The sequence below is a fragment of the Eptesicus fuscus genome, chromosome 25 (assembly GCF_027574615.1).
Source record: "Eptesicus fuscus isolate TK198812 chromosome 25, DD_ASM_mEF_20220401, whole genome shotgun sequence".
In the NCBI taxonomy this organism is placed as follows: domain Eukaryota; kingdom Metazoa; phylum Chordata; class Mammalia; order Chiroptera; family Vespertilionidae; genus Eptesicus; species Eptesicus fuscus.
The window spans coordinates 9,096,843-9,110,406 of record NC_072497.1 but is presented as its reverse complement, the minus strand read 5'-3'; the positions used below and the strand labels follow the sequence as shown (position 1 = coordinate 9,110,406).

The 13,564-nt window shown below is 44.5% G+C and overlaps 1 protein-coding gene across 1 annotated transcript in view; it reads right to left on the bottom strand.

The window, feature by feature from the left end:
* AKAP13 (A-kinase anchoring protein 13) overlaps positions 1-12,845 on the bottom strand; it is a 184,106-nt gene extending 171,261 nt beyond the window's left edge. Inside the window, exon 1 of the mRNA XM_028132592.2 lies at positions 12,797-12,845. The gene's annotated coding sequence lies outside the window, so the exon portion shown is untranslated. The remainder of the gene's footprint in view (positions 1-12,796) is intronic.
* Positions 12,846-13,564: the final 719 nt, after the last annotated feature.

The window sequence follows — 13,564 nt, the reverse complement described above, 5'->3', positions numbered from 1 at the left end:
TGAATAAATGAACTCTAAACAGACTGCAGGCAAAAGCAAACAGCCGCTTTGAAAGAGGTAATCTAAGCCAACCTCAGAAGTCACCTCCTCCAGGAAGTCTACTGCATCCGCATGCCAGCATGAATCATGCCCCTCAGTACACAATCATTCACCCAGCAGCCTAAGCTGGGAACCCAGTCATCCTGGACAAACTCAATCCACGCGACCTTGAAAATGTCCAGGGGATCTGCTAGCACCCTCTCCTCACTGCACTGCCACTCAGGCCCTGGTCACCCCTGCCCTACACTACTGTCATGGTCCCCGCTAACGTTTCTCTGCCCCCCGAACCACTATCCATAGTGCTCCCAGAATGAGCTATCCAAAATAAAAGCAGACTGTCCTGCCCTGGCTATTGTGGCTCAGTCGGTTAAGCGTTGTCCCATGCACCGACGGGTGGCTGGTTTGATTCCTGATCAGGGCACATGCCCAGGTTGCAGGTTCAGTCCCAGGTAGGGGTGCATGTGGGAGGCAACCAATTGATGTTTCTCTCACTTGGATGTTTCTCTCTGTCCCCCCTTCCTCTCCCTAAAACATCAATTTTTTAAAAGTTTGAATTGGTTAAAACATTTGACCCATACATTCATAAGCCCTAGACGTATCCCATGTCATATTAAGAAACCCTATGGTAACGCTTTAAGGAAACACAAAACAAACCTTACACAATGGCAAAGTAAACTCACCCGTGTGTCATAGGATACAGCATTCTAGATACAATAGAATGTATCTTTATTTCAAAAAAGCCACTGCCACATAAGGCCCTGCTTCACAGCCCTATGTAAGGTTACTAAGAATGTACAAGCACAATGACAATCGCAGGAAGGAGGCAAGTGCAACCAAGGAAAGCAGAACTTCAAAGGTAACTAACAATTTGCCCAACAAAAGCAAATTAAACATTGTTTTCAACACAGCTACAATCTAACAAGTCATTAAATACCACTGAGTCCCTACCATAGGCTGGGGGTTAGGGCTGGGGCAATGTGTGACACTAGCCCAGCAAAGGGCCTAAGACATAACATAAAATTTACAATACAGGATAGAAAGCAGTGTGCCAGAAAAGGTTTGAGAAGTCAGAAAAAGAGATTACATACAACTATAAGAATAAAGGAGGGTTTATATAGGAAATAGCCTTCAAGACGCGTATCAAAAGCTATGGCAAATGTGAAAAAGAATAAAAGAAGCCCTAGCCGGCTTGGCTCAGTGGATAGAGCGTCAGCCTGCGGACCGAAGTGTCCCGGGTTCGATTCCAGCTGAGGGCACATGCCTGGGTTGCAGGCTTGATCCCCAGTGGGGGGTGTGCAGGAGGCAGCCGATCAATGATTCTCTCTCATCATTGATGTTTCTATCGCTCTCTCCTTTTCCCTTCCTCTCTGAAATCAATAAAGAAATATATTATATAAAAAAAAGAATAAAAGAAAAGAAATTAAATTTAAAAAAATTTTTAAAGCTATATCAAATGTGGACGTGCAGAGATAGGAAGGAAAACTGTGTCCCCAGAGTCCATCCTCAGCACTGGCATGCAAAGTGATCAATACCTATTTCTCAAATGGATAAGAACAGAACCCGTATCTTGTAAGGATTAAGATGAATAAGGGTGTAGAGAGTGCACTGTACTAATCTTGGCATACAAAAAGAGTAATCAGCCCTAACCGGTTTGGCTCAGTGGATAGAGCGTCGGCCTGCGGACTGAAAGGTCCCAGGTTCGATTCCGGTCAAGGGCATGTACCTTGGTTGCGGGCACATCCCCAGTAGGGGGTGTGCAAGAGGCAGCTGATCGGTGTTTCTAACTCTCTATCCCTCTCTCTTCCTCTCTGTAAAAAAAATCAATAAAATATACTTAAAAAAAAAAAAGAGTAATCTGATGGTAATTATGACTATTATTATTGTCACCGGCATATTAATCAAGAAACAAAATCTAAGTGCTTTAAGGGGAGTGATCAAGTCTTATTTGTGTTCATCCCTGGGTCCCTGGCACCTAACAGGGCCCCTGAGAGCAGGCCTCCAATAAATGTTTGCTGGATAAAGTACACCTAAAATCAATTAATTAAGCTCCTTGCACCTCAATTTCCTCTTATGGCAAAATCATAAAAACATCTTGCAGAGGTGAGCATGATAAACATAAGACACTTAGACATTTATAGGTCCTCAATAAATGACAGCTATTAAATCAGTGAACTTGACCCTGTAGATTTCAACAGGCATCAGGGCTAAAGGGAGAGAAGAGCGAGAACATTTCCTCTGAATTTCCTTTCGTATTTGGGTCCTGAGGTACCACACAGATGAACCATTACTTTTATTTGGACTCAGGAGAGAAAATTTTCCACTTAACGGGCACACATCCTAGCGAGCTAACTATTAAAGTGGTAAGCTTTAGACGGCCACAATCCCTTTTGGCAAAGCGGCCAAAATAGTACTTCACCACAGAGAGGGGGGGAAAGTGTGGTATTTCAGAGGATCCATGAGCTTAGGACAAAATATATACAAATGGGGCCATGAAAAACAGTGGATCAATTGTTCTTGGGCTTCAAAGGAAAGCTTTAAAGATGATGATCTGAATTACAAAGCAACACTTTGAAGAGACATTGCCAAATGAATTATTAAGGAAGTACAAAATTTATGAAGGCACCCAATTACCTGAAACTATTTTCTTCACAAAAATCAAAATAAATGGGAATGTATTTTAAGAAGAAAAACAGATCTCCGGGGGGAAAAAGAAATCACGAAATTCTATGAGGGGAGGTGGAAAAACTACTCACATAAACCAAAAATAATCTTTTATAAATCAGAACATTTTTATACTAGTATTTAAGAGGAACAGTCATTAAAAAAAAAAAAAAAAAACCCAACATACGGGAGAATAACTGAAAAACTGCAGAGATCAGTAATTTGTGCAGCTTTATTTAATTTTCCATGTCTAATTTGATAGAAACCTCAGATTTCATACAAAAGTGCTTAATATAAGGTTTATGGTTCTATTCATGTAATGATTCTGTTGAAAGGAAAAAAGGCTACTCAGCACTCATTTGCTGAGTTAAAGATGTCTGTTCCGAATCCTGGCAACATACCATGCCATGATGTACAGAGACAGTTCATGGTTACAGCATTATAAACTGGAGTAAAAAATGCCATAAAAAATCACCAGTGAGAAGATAATAGTTCGGTAATGACTTTCAATACAACTAGAATAAATACATTAAAGTTTAGCAGAAGTAAATGTTATTGTATATGAATTATATCTCAATGAAACTGCTATTTTAAAAAATGACATATGCAGAGAATGGCAAAAATCTTACTAATTTGCAACCAATCGATATTTCTCTGCCTCCCTCCTTTCCTCTCTCTCTAAAAATAAAAAAAAAAGGGAACAGATCCCCATTCGTGATAAAAATTTAATTAAATGTGCACGCCACGCTCTCAGAATTCTCCTTTTGCCATCACTTACTAAGATTTCTCTGGCCGGGGCAAGCGGACAAAGATTCATGAACAGGTTCCTCTGAAGGACCAGGCTACACACAATGACAAAAAGGAACCTGCATGTCCTGTCCTAGGAAGTCACCTAGACTCAATATTTATTAAATGGTTCTATTTATTGCTCCGCAGTAAAAAAAAAAAAAAAAAAAGATGTTTAAAGTCGAGTAATGTGGTTGGCAACAATAGCAAGATAATAAATTAATTATTCCAACCATAGTAGGAAGGAAGAAGTCATTGCAACAACTTGAGGAATTCTCACTGATGTAAAAATTTCCTGTGTCCCATTTCATGTCCAAGATCCCAAGTTTAATATCCTCCTCCAGCCAGCCCTCTTGGACTCAATGAAAAGTGCGCCATTCACATTATTGCACAGAACTGAAGAATTCAAGGGCAGAAGAAGAGCAGTAACCTGCTCAAGGTCACACAGCTAGGTATGTGACAGAAACACAGCTGAACTGGGACTAGAGTCTCCTTCCAAATCCTCTCCCAACCATACAACCTTGCCAAGGAAAAGCCATTGTGTTGGGCGAGGAAGGGAAAAGAGAGGGAATCAGGTGACAGACAAGTGGTGGTGAGGACACTAGCAAAGTATTCAGTTCCAGTTATTATCTCCTAAGCAGGAGTAAAAAAGAAAAGAATCTTTTTCCCAGAAATTAGCATGTGTAATGACGGTTTATTTGCCAGAATCACTTCCTGAGCCTCAAAACCCCCACAGGAGTTAATAAAGAACAATTCGCATTTAAGGGACCACAGAAAAAAAAGGCTGAAAAAAAAGGGATAGCAAGGCCAGAGCCTAGCGGTAGTCCTTCCACTAGAGGTGGCCTCCCGCCTGGCCCCTCATATCCCCAAATTAAATTTAAAAAAAAAAAAAAAAAAAAAAAAAGGCTGTATTACAGTTCATTGAATCACCCAGATCTTTCCCCAAACATCCTGAACCTGGTGTCTTTTTTTCAGTCTACACAATTCCACCCCCTTTGCATTAAGCAGATACACCCCCCAAAAAAACACACACATGCTTGATGTGAGCTAAATTGGGCACGAAGCTGGGAAGTGAGAGAAGTTATTTAATTCTGCATGGTGTTTGCCTGCGTTTTTCTCACTGGAGACTTGCTCCTTATCCCCTTCACACTTCAGTACTGCTAAAATGAGCCCCAAAAACTGGTTTTTCAACTTCCAAAATAGGTTAAGCATGAACTAATTAACTGTTTGCAAAAACACTTTGTGGATGTGAAAGAGTGTGCGAATGTTAATTATTAATGTTGATCCACAAGGCTCCTGCATCTGGAAACACAATTCTATGCTGGCAAGTTTCTGCTACTTTCAAGGCACAAACTCAAGAGCCCTGCAGGTTTTTAAGAATTCTAGGAAAACTTTAAGGGCAAACCACAACGATTTTCTATTTACAAGAACAAGCTGGATTTCTAAACTGGCTGTTTTGGATATAACTATATCAGTGGGGGGAAATGTGACTTTAAGGCATATACAGCAAAACTAGAGTATGTTGATAGCCACAAGTCCTGGATGAAAATTATGGTTAACTGATTTGAGAGAAGCAAACTAAAATCTATGACCCTCAGTTTTCTCACCAAAAAAGGCGGGGGCTTGCCGTAGCCGGTTTGGCTCAGTGGATAGAGCGTCGGCCTGCGGACTGAAGGGTCCCGGGTTCAGTTCCGGCAGGAGGCAGCTGATCGATGTTTCTCTCTCATCGATGTTTCTGACTCTCTATCCCTCTCCCTTCCTCTCTGTAAAAAATCAATAAAATATATATATTTTTAAAAAAGGCGGGGACGTGGGGGGAAGCGTACCTATTTTATAGAGTTACTGTAAGGAATTAAGAAATGTAAATGAACATACAATATGCAGACAGGCACCCAGGAAGTACAGTTTCTTCTTCCCTTTAATGACTTCACTTTTTAGAGAATACCTATTAGGAAATAGCCTGCCTCGAAAGATCTCTCTAGACTGGGAAAGTCTTTTAAATACTCACTATCCTAGCCTCTAAGGTCTAAGCATATATACAACACCATTTTAGCAGGAGGGCCTAGGCAAAAGCTAGGTCATTCCTGTCCACTGACTCATAGACATCCTTAGTCCTCAAACAGAGAGAGCACCTATCTACAAAAAAAATCAGATATCCTTAAGAGACTGGAAATATACAGCACATCTCACTAATACTATTTTTATCGTGCTCAGAGGAGAAAAGTTTTCAGCGTGTGTGGAGTCCTAACTGCTATGATAACACAAGGTATTGTTTTAGGCCACCTTCCTTCCTTCCTATCTAATTCCCCATAGTTCTACCTAGTTGTTGATTACCACTGTCATTATTATTACTAACTACCATGCCATGTACCCTCCTTGTGCCAGGAGCTTTACATATCCCTAATTCCCACCCTAACCCTACCCCAGCCTCCCCTCTCTACAACTGTCTAATTCTTATATCCAGTCCAGACTTCATCCCTGAGCTCCAAGTTGGCACACCCAAATACTAGTATCTTCACTTAAAAGTCTCACACATCAAACTCAACATGTCCGAAAGAGAAATCACAATTCCTTCCTCCCAGCAAACTCACTCCACATCTTCCCCAACTGGGAATCACCCATTATTCCTTTCTTTCCTTCAAAGCCTTCTTCCAATTCGTAAGAAATCCTATCAGTTCTATCTTCACATTGTGTGTTGATTCCAATCACCTCTCACCAGTTCCACTGCCACCACCCTAACCCGAACCACCACTCTCTCCAGCTGGACTCCTCCTGCGCAGCCCTGAACCAGTCTCCGTTTCCACTCTTGCTTCCTACACAGCCACAGAGAAACTCCGAAAACCTAAATCAGCCCTGGTCACTCCTCAATCAAACCCTTCAGTTCTTCCCATTGTACTTACCAGCCATCTGACCTGGTTTCCGCCTACAGACACTGCGGTATGGCCTACAGTTAGTTCTCTGTTCTCACCCCATCCCCGCCGCATGAGCATCCCTGGTCAGACTCCCACCTAAAGCCCTCTGACCTTGTGTTCCTTCTGCTCAGAACACCCAGGGATCTTCAAGTGGCTCTCCTCCTTCACTTCCTTCAGATCTCTGCTCAACTCTAGCTCCTCAGAAACGCTTTGTTTGACCTCCCCAAATTCTGCTAATACTCTTCATTTTCGTCCTAGAATTATCACCACCAGACATCACCGAAATTGTTTGTGCATTTATGTTCTGCTTCTCTCACTAGAATTTCAGCTCCTTGACTGATGGCAGCAACAACTGTTTGTCGTTGAATCCCCGTCATCTAGAACAATGCCCAATGTACAGAGGGTACCCAAATCTGTGTTGAGTAAAGGAACAGCCCTACATAGAATAAATGTTATAGGCCCATCTTACAAAAAAACTGAACTTCACCCCTAACCAGTTTGGCTCAGTGGATAGAGCATTGGCCTGCAGACTGAAGGGTCCCAGGTTCGATTCCGGTCAAGGGCATGTACCTTGGTTGTGGGCACATCCCCAGGAGGAGGTGTGCAGGAGGCAGCTGATCAATGTTTCTCTCTCATTGATGTTTCTAACTCTCTATCCCTCTCTCTTTCACTCTGTGAAAAATCAATAAAAAAAAAAAAAAATAAAAACTGAACTTCAGAGACAAACAACTTATCCAAAGCCACACAGCAAAATGTCACCAAGTGCATCTGAAAGAGCCAATTCTCTAGCTACTCACTCATGACCTTTTTTGTGCCATAAAACGGAACCGTACATACATACGAAGAAACAAGTGTAAAAAAGCATTTCTATTTGAAAATATTAGACAACAGTGACCTTTCTGTTCACTACTAGACCATTTCATGGCTGTGGTTAGTCATATGTAGAGTATGTACTATGTATGTACCTCTTCAACTGGAAGAGATCTAGTTTTTTCATAATCCCCAGAGCATAAGGGCTAAGCTATAGACAGCAGACATTTAACAAATGTTTCTTTGATGTTTATACCCCAAAGACTTAAAGACTTTTGTAACGAAACTTTCAGCACCACCACTCTTCCAAGGACTTCAATTTCCAATCATGATGGAGTAACTGAATCCAGATTTATCCTGCCACACCCCTCCAACCACCAGAAAAATGGATACAACATATGAGGCAACATCTTCTAGACACTGGACAACTGGCACAACAGGACTGCGATCCCTAATGGAAGGGAACAGATGAGATGAGCCCCACAATTGGACCAGCTTTCTCAGCTGGAGGCACATCCTGGCCCTGGATACCGTGAGGAGGATCCCAGGCAGCACATGGCAGTCTGGTAGGGTTGGGAATCAGACATGAGAGTTTGGAAGACTGAGGAATCTAAAAGCTGCAGGGTACCAGAAAGGAGAGAGCTCCATGAAGGACCCCCAGAAATCAGAACAGAGGCCTGCTGGAGTCAGACAGTGAGTAGTAAATTATGCACGCATATTGTAAAAAATCTATGAGGGCGGCAAAGAATGACCCAATGCCCAGCCAGCATGGCTCAGTGGCTGAGTGTCCACCTATGAACCAGGAGGACACGGTTCGATTCCCGGTCAGGGCACATGCCCAGGTTGTGGGCTCGATCCCCAGTGTGGGGCATGCAGGAGGCAGCCAATCGATGATTCTATCTCATCATTGATATTTCTCTCTCTCTCCCTTCCTCTCTGAAATCAATATATATATTTATATTATTTATTTTTTTAACCACACACACAAACAAACCAACATTAAAAATAGGCAGTAGGCCAGTTTTGGCCTGTGTCCATCTGATAGTCTGAGGATATAGTTTATCCTAACGTAGACAAAACTACAGTTTCAGAAAGTAGAATAGTGGTAGCCTATGGTAAGGTAGGCAATGGGGTGAGGGCTGTGGCACAAGGGAACTTTCTAGAGTAATAGAAATGCTCTCTATCTTGGTTGTGCTGTTACATGCATGGATACATTTGAAAAATGAATCAAACTATCTACTTCTAATGGGCATATAAATACTATCTCAATAAACATGATTTATTTTTCAGAGGTACTCTTTCAAGCTGATAGTACTGATGATGTGAAAAGCATTACCTTTGGAGTCAGAATAATTTGAGTTCAAATTTTGGGATCATAAAAAAAAAAAATTTGGGATCATAGTTTAATAGCTTAGTTTAATGTGACCGCTGTCTAATCACTTTTGGGTCTATTCCCTCATCCTAAACTGATTAATAATTAAATAAGAAATGTAGGGAAGACACAAAGTGTAACACCTGGCACACTCCCCTGATTTGCGTAAACCAATTTAAAAACAATAATAATTTAAGAAAATGAGTAAGACTGAGACAACGACACTGCCTTCCTTTGTACTCTTCTGAAATATTCTGACAGTCTTTGTCATTGTTTATTGTGGTTTCGCCCGACTTCAAGTACTGGCATCCAGTGTCAGTTCCTGTGATTTCACAGTAACTTGGGCACGTGCAGGAGGCAATCAATGGGTGTGTCTCTCTCATCTCTCCTATCTCCCTCCGTCCCTCCTTCCCACTTTCTGAAAATCAATGGAAAAAATATCCTCGTGTGAGGATTAACAACAACAAAAATAGTTATCTTGAAGGGGAAGTGAGTGATTCGTTCATGTCTCTGAACTATACCACGCTACATTTAACCCCCAGTCCAGTTCTATCTGAAGCAAGTTTGAGAAATGCAGTCAAAATCCTTATCTATCACTTTTCAAAACTAATGTAAAATAAGGAAGAAAAGCCGGAACTGTCCAAATAACGATTACAAATGTTGAAAACAATTTCCTAAACACTATAAATGCATAGAGTTCTCCCCAACCAAGCCACTCTGCCAAGTTCCACTCAAATCAAGTGATTGAGAAAGTAAAAGCTGTTTCTATTAACATTCAGTTCAACAACCACCTTAAAAACTTACATCTGATGAAGACTAGATTAGCAGAAGGATCCCTTATGACAGAAGTATCTAACTAAACTCCTATACTCACAGAAGCATCAGATTTTTAAAAATACATTTTTAAGTCATACAAAATGTAGCAAAAGTATTAGGCACCTACTTGATGTTAGGCACACAATTTCATTTATCCATAAAAATACTGAAAGTATGCCAGTACACCTTCCACAGTAGGAAAACCAAGCTCTGAGAAGTTAAGTGGCCTGCTCAAGGCTACACTAGTCGTGACACCTTAATCAATAAAGAAATTATAAAAAAAAAAAAGGCTACACTAGTCAATGGAAGGTGGCGATTTAAACTCAGACTTACCTAGCTTCAAAGAATGTCTCTTCTTCTCAACTGCGCTATCTCCCCATTTCACAACAGAGAAGTAGGCAGTGTGTGAATAAATTAATCGTTTCACCAAAAAAGGGAGAAAATTTCTAAATCAGAACTACTTTTGGAACTCCATAGTGCACTATTTAAGCCTCGCTTCTTTTCAAGAATTAACAGATTAAAAGGAAAAAGTAGAAACTCTTTTAAAGTAAACTAAATTCCTGCCGTGGCCGGTTTGCTCAATGGTTAGAGCCTCGTCCCGAGGACAAAGGGTCTCGGGTTTGATTCCTGGTCAAGGGCACATGTACTTCAGTTGCAGGTTCGATCCCGTTAGGGAGCGTGCGGGAGGCAACCATCATGGATGCGCATCTCTCATATCTCCCCCCCCCCCACCCCCCGCCGACTTTCTCTGAAAAAGTCAATGGAAAAAAATATCCTTGGGTGAAGATTTAAAAATAAATTCCATCAGAGATCTGGAAGTGAACTGTCACTCTGGACAAGTCTCCGGAGTTCGTGTTTCTATGTGCACAACCGCCATTGAAGACAAAGCACTTCACCGAATGCAAACGCATACTGAACACCTGCGTTCGTTCTAAGACTCCTTCCTGGCCAAGAGGGTCCAGAGTGAATTCAGGCACATCACAGGCCCCGAGGAGTCCAACTAGAGGAGGAGTCCATTTACACTACATATGTACAGCTAGCGTTAGTCAGGCAGATAAATGATGCGTGAGGAACCCTAAAACAAAAGTATGCACAACAGGCTCACAGCTGAGAAGGCAAGCAACTGGCCTACTTGTCACGTTGTGTTGTAATCGTGTCTGTTTGCATTTTGTTCCTCCCTGACAACCCCTTCCAACCTCCTGCCTCACAATCCCCCTACACATTCACGCCAAACCTACACCTTGTTGTAGTTTATTTAGTTTACAAGGCTTGCTTTTTGTTGATACGTGCATTTTACTGGATGTAAGCATTGAAGAAAAAAGCACCATGCTGACGCACCATTAGGGCCTTTTTCTTTGGCCTCATCAGGTGAAGAAAGTTGATTTCTTAAAGCAAGATGAGGCAAACCAACCAGAAAAACCCACAACACTTCTCTAAGGTACTCACTCAGCAGGAGAAATCAATCAAAGCACATTGACAGCGCACACACTATTTCTCCAAAATGTTCTTTTTAGGTTAGCAGATGGCAAAGGGAGGTAACAACGGATACTAACAACATCCTGGTCATTTTGTTTCACTAAGAATTTCAACATTTAAACCAGTTCCGACTACAGGATTTAAACAGAGTATCACGATAGACTAAATGAACCAATTTCAGTAGAATCACGCACCCAAAATCTGACAACAAGGCCGGTACGTAAAGCAGTCTGCAAACCCCCAAGAGACCAGGAAGGAATACAAGAACTTGCAACAGTGCTTTATCTCAACCAACCAAAAATCAACTTCCCAAAACAGCAGCATGTGTCCTGATCCGGGCAACCCCATGTTTTAGAAAAATGGAATAAGCTGCTGCTTCTGAAAATAAAGGGGAACCAGAAGAGGGAAAAAAAAAAGGGGGGGGTGGGGGAGGCACATGGCTTTTCCTTTAGTTCTTTATGCCTGAGGCAATAAAACGCTCAAAGTACCTTCACTGAGTGTAAAAGCTGAGAATGAACCCCAGGAATACAATCCAACTTTCACTGTGAATCCTAACTTCACAGTAAGATAAACGTGATGGAATCATTTTTGCTCTAAAGAACTATTTCCTAAACAAACAAATAAACAAAACACTAAAACTAAAACACAGCCGAGACCGGTTTGGCTCAGTGGATAGAGCGTCGGCCTTCGGACTGAAAGGTCCCGGGTTCGATGCCGGTCAAGGGCATGTACCTTGGTTGCGGGCACATCCCCAGTAGGGAGGTGTGCAGGAGGCAGCTGATCGATGTTTCTCTCTCATCGATGTTTCTAACTCTCTATCTCTCTCCCTTCATCGCTCTGTAAAAAAAAATTATAATAATAAAAATAAATAAATAAAACTAAAAAACAAACAGCCCTAGCCAGTTCGAGGGTACCGGTTCCATTCCGGTCAAGGGCACATGCCCGGGTTGTGGGCTCCATCCCCAGTAGGGGGCGTACAGGAGGCAGCCGACCCATGATTCTCTCTCATCACTGATGTTTCCATCTCTCCATTCCTCTCCGAAATCAATCAAAATATATTTTAAACAAACACACACACACACAAAACAAATCTATGTTTCTCTTCTTCTGATGTAAAAATATTTTGAGGGTTTTCCCCAAACTGTTTTAAAACTCTTCACAGACTGGTTGGCTTCGGGGGTGGGGGGAAAGAAGTGTCCGAAATCCATGTTTACAAATAAAAAAAGTTTTGGTTGGTCTCAAAGGAAGGCTGCACTTGAAGTCGTACAGAGTTGAGCCCAAGGCACTCTGCACGGTCCCAGGGCGGGTCCCCTCCCGCGCGCCCGTCTCCGACCCCCACGGGTCCCCCCGGCCGCGCCCCCCCCCCCCCCCGAGAGCAGGCGCCCAAAGCGGCCCCCGAAGGCGGGCCCGGCCCGGCGTGTGGACCGTCCGCGTCCGCCCCGCACAACAGCTCCCCCGCGTCCCTAGCACTTGGAAGCGGACTCGGTCGGCCGAGAGGGACCCACGGAGCAGCCGGCGTTCCCCGCCCCATTCGGAGCCCACGGGGGGGGGGGGAAGCACGGGGCTCAGAGGTCCGGGCATCAAAAGGATGAAGGGGCAGCCATCGCGCGGGAGGCGGCCGCGCCCCCCACCCTGGGAGCTGGGGCCGCCCCGAGGTTGGGCTGCGACCAGACAATGCGGGAGGTCGGACGCGGAGGGAGGCGGGGGCCGCGGGACCCGGGCGGGGGGCGCTCCGCCGCCGCCGCCCATTCATCCCCGCCCGCCTGCCCGCGCGCGCGCGCCCCCTCCCCGTCCCCGCGGCCCTGCTCCCCTCCCCCTCCCGAGCCCAACAGCAGTCGCAGGGGGAGGGCCCCGCGCTCCGGGCCGACCCCCTCCTCAAATCACAAAACTTTCCCCCCAACTCCCAACTAAGTTGCGCTCTCACCGTGCGGCGCCGGGGGCTCCCCCGCGGACCGAGTCGGGGCAGCTCGGCACCTTCGCCGCGGAGAGAAACAATGGGCGGCCGCTCCCCCGACGGACGGCTGGAGGCTGCAGCGGCGGAGGCGAGGAGCGAGGAAGGCGCTCTCGGCGGAGACTCTCCGCGGCTGCTGGGTCCGCGCTGGCTCTGCGCACAGCCCGAGCCCGCCGGCGCATGCGCTACCGGGCGCTCTTAGAGGGGCGGGCTACCCCGGGAGGGCGGGGAGGCCTACGGGGAGCCCAGGGCTGAGAGCTGGGATTGCCTAGCAAGGCTGTCCGTCAAGCTCCATGGGACCAATAGGAAGACGCCTGGGCGGTGCGCTCAGGTTGCTAAGGGAAGCTGAAGTTGCAAGCCAAGGCTGCGCTGCGCCAAAGTGATCGAAGTGGGGTGGCTGCTTGAGGCTGCTCAGGAAAATGCCCACCCCACCCACCCTCTCCTCTCCGTCGTAACTCCGGAAACCGCACTTCCTCTGGGTGCTGGTGCCTACCTGAGCTGTGGCACTCCCCACACATACTGCAATGATTTGCTTTTCTATTTCCCTCCACTTAAAATCAGGAGGGGTTTAGTGCTCTCTGTGTCCAGTGCCCAGGAGAGTTACTGCTAGGTATTCAACAAGTGTTTTGGATGGATGGATGGATGGATGGATGGATGGATGGATGGATGGATGGATGGGGTATATGGCCGCATCAGGACTGTGACAATGTATTCCAGGAACTTTGAGCTACTCAGTAACGA